Below are 4,050 nucleotides of genomic sequence, written 5' to 3' on the forward strand. Positions count from 1 at the left end.
TAATTGCAGCGCAGCTTTTAAAATGATGTTTATTGTGTCCCTTTGTGGATTTTTCTCCCCTGCACAGGAAGATTTGGGGAAATATCTCAATCTATTATGAATTTATGTCATAAGTATTGGTTTGCAAATATAGGTTAAAGAGTTTAAAATCACTGGTCCTTCGGTCAATGTACAACACTAATCACAATGCCTCTTATACAGTAACTGACTGTCTCACTGTTTGCACTCATAAAAATAAAGGTTCTTAATCGCCATTGATGGTTCCATGAAGAACCATTCACATCAGTGGAACCTTTCCATTGCGCAAAAGGTTCTTTATAATGGAAAAAGATTATTAAAATGTTTTTGTTTGTTTTTTTGCGTTAAAAAGAAACTGTTTCTTTCAAGAACGGTTTACTGAAAGGTCCTGAAAATGGTTATTTTGTGAAATGGCATTGCTGTGAAAACCTCCTTTTGGAGCATTTATTTTTCAAACTGAACCTGTATCTTCAGTATTTTGCACAGAACATCCTCAGTGCTGTTTTTTTTTTTTCTGGTGCTCCTTGTCATTGGTGGCGTCGCCCATAATGCCCTTTTCCAAAAGCTTTTTACGTGTCAGAGATTGTGCTGCGACACACTGCCGTTTACCGAACATTACAACTGACATCAGCCCTGACATTTGAGTAACTTTTTCAGGCTTATCCTCCAACGCGTGTCATGTGCTTTCGGTCCTGAGCTTTATAAATGCCTTGTACGATTTATTTTTAGAAACAGGCCAATCACAAACCTACAGGATCCAGGACTGTATATGTTTGCTTTATTCCTTATACACTAATTTTCCAATTTCCTCTTATTATTCTACTAACCTAGTTACGGTGGCTAATATGTTACCATGTTAAATGGGCAATAACAAGAATATTTTAGATTGAGTCTATTTTTAACAAAGTTTACAGACCGCAAATTATGTTCTCAATAATTGCACTTAAAACATACGTTTTTGCTACAAGTGAATTCAGTCAATGGAAGCAACATACAGTACATATTCCATTATGAAAGGAGGAGAAATACTTTCAAAATAAATACTTTCTATTAAAACTGTTTTTAGTTAAAAAAAAGTTTAGCATTGGTAATATTGAAAAAAAAAACATTTTGAAAGAAGTCTCGTGCTCATCAAGGCTGCATTTATTTGAACAAAAATACAGTTGTGAAATGTTCATTTTGATATTTATATATATAGTAAAATGTATTATTCCTGTGATCAAAGCTGAATTGTCTTCACAGTCTTCAGTGTCATGTGATCCTTCAGAAATCACTCTAATATGCTGATTTGCTGCTCAAGAAACATTTTTTATTATTATCAATGTTGAAAACAGTCGCGCTGCTTCATAATTGTGTGGAAACCGTGATGCATCTTTTCAGGATTCTTTAATGAATATAACTTTTGATTTGAACATTATAAATGCCTTTACAGTCACTTTCAATCAATTTAATGCTTCCTTGCTGAATAAAAGTTTAAATGTTTATTAAAATAAAATTAACTGAGCCCAAACTTTCGAACGATAATGTATGAAGGCCAATATCATCATGCCTCATCATGTATTAATTACAGTAATTAATTATTGCAGTTTTGTCTGTAAAATTGCTCTAAAACCAAAATATATCTAATAACCCCTTCTGCATTTCTTGATAAGTGTGTTTGTTTGAGTTACAGAGTAGGGCTGGGCGATATGGAGCAAAAAATATATCTCGATATATTTTGCTATATCTCGATATACGATATATATCTCGATATCTTTACAGGAAAAATAACCCCCCGAAAACTACTGCAAAAACAAATATGCCAAATACCACAAAGTCTTTTTTTATTGAAGTGCAAATAGGTAGGCAGTTCATGTAGGAACAAAGTGCTTCTGCGACATTTAAAAAAAAAAAAATCCCTGTATACAAAAATAATAATTTAACTGTAAAATAAAGGAAGAAATAATACATATTGCACTATTTTTAATAAACCTGTATAGAAATATCATTACTAATTTTGGCAAATAAATAAAAAAAAAATGCCACATATCCCCCCAAAACTGCACAACTGTAGAGTAAAACATTAATTAAAAAAAAAAGTGATAAAAATGCATCTAAAAATTGACATGATTGTTACAAAATCACACTGTCTGGGGCCTCTGGAGAACTCAGAACAACTGCTAGCATAAAGTTTAAGGTAAAAATAACTGCCATTAAATTACAGTATCTTACTACTATGCAATTAGATAAACTGTTCATTCATTACATCACTTTACCTCTGTCTTTATCCACCTTTATCCTCTTATCTTCTTTTTGACACTGTATATAGCAGAATAGGTAACTTAGGCTAATGCTAATTTATAATGTGTCATGTAAATTCGGCCATCCGTCACAATCAGGAAACTTTCACCGTGTCTAGACCTGGCGCGAGCTGCCAGGCCCGTTTCTACAGGGGAGCATGTTAAGTGTGAGTGTTTTTATCGCCCTCAAACAAAAGCAATGCGGCGAGAGGCGACGCTACACAAAAAATTACCAACAACAACTGATCGCGCGCGCGCGCTGTTTCTGACGCACTTCAAGCACTCGCTGGGCGGGGAAAGATTGATGTGCCTGACCGAACTCGGGGGACTTGGTTGAATGAGACAACACGCGAGGGGAGGGGGAACAAAAGCAAGGATGCGGAGGAGGGCGAGGGCGAGGGCGAGCGCGAGCACAACACAGAGAAGGCAAACAAGCAAATTGGCGAAATCAGAATTAAATATAAACAATATATCGATATATACGATATGTCAAAATCCATATCGAGTTTAAAAAATATCTCGATATATCGTAAATATCGAGATATCGCCCACCCCTATTACAGAGCATTTCATTGGGTTTCACTGCATACAGTAAAATATCTGTACTGGAAAACAAGTAAAAAATGTTAGAGTAAGAAAAATATTTTTTACAGTGTACTGTCGTCATCCCAATGTTGAGAACCTTTCCCTAAAACCCTAAAATATTGTTATGCTAAATGGCCAGTAGCATCCCAAACCTTCCATAGTCTTGTATTGGTAAAGTGCTGGATTGTTTCCCTTGCTATCCTTACAGTTCGTGACAATTACACTGAGGCCCTAAGGAGATCTCTCTGTGGGAAACTGTGCTGACGACAATCTGCCCACAGAAGCCTACAGCCGAACGAGAGAGAAAAAACTCTCAATTTAGTCTGACTCTAGAATTAGCTGAATTTGACCTTTTTTCTGGCGAAGCAGACAGGTTTCACGACTGCCCAGCCAATGAGCTCCCTGGTGACAAGCAAAAGATCGCTTTGTGTCAGTAACGGGCAAATAGTTTTCTTGCGGTTTTCAGCCAAAACCTGTCAATTTGTGAAGGTGTGCATGTCTGCTTTAGAGGAAGAAGAAAAAAAAGTGACAAGAGAACATGGCATTCTGCTCCAGTGTTAAAATCTGCCTCAGCTGGCAGCGCTTTCACATGTGAATCATCATGCATTGTAAACCAGTCGTGATATGTATAATCTGATGAAACACTAACTCAAACAAACATCCATTTATCAAGGTGAATGACGTGTGATCAACAACCACTTTAATGACACAGCATGAGTAACGAGTGACGTGGCTCGACATCTCACAACTGTTGCCTTAACATCAACATGAATTGGCATTCATGAGACAACTTCAGACAACACTATCATGGTTGTTTAAATTAATGAATATACACTTCCATGCAAAAGTTTGGGGTCAATATATTTAGTTTCGTTTTTTTTAAATCAATGAATACTTTTATACAGCAAGGATGCATTAATTTGATCAAAAGTGATAGTTAAGATTTTTACTAAAAATGCCAGCAGCACAACTGCTTTCAACATTGATTATGATAAGAAAGAGCATCAAATCAACATTTTAGGATCACGTGACACTGAAGACTGGAGTAATGATGCTGAAAATTCAGCTTTGCATCCCAGAAATAAATTACATTTTTAAATTTTCAAATAGAAAACAGATTTTGATATTGTAATAATATTTCACAATACAAATAAATGCAGCCTTGGTG

The sequence above is a fragment of the Scardinius erythrophthalmus genome (assembly GCF_964197995.2).
Source record: "Scardinius erythrophthalmus genome assembly, chromosome: 20".
NCBI classification, from domain to species: Eukaryota; Metazoa; Chordata; class Actinopteri; order Cypriniformes; family Leuciscidae; genus Scardinius; species Scardinius erythrophthalmus.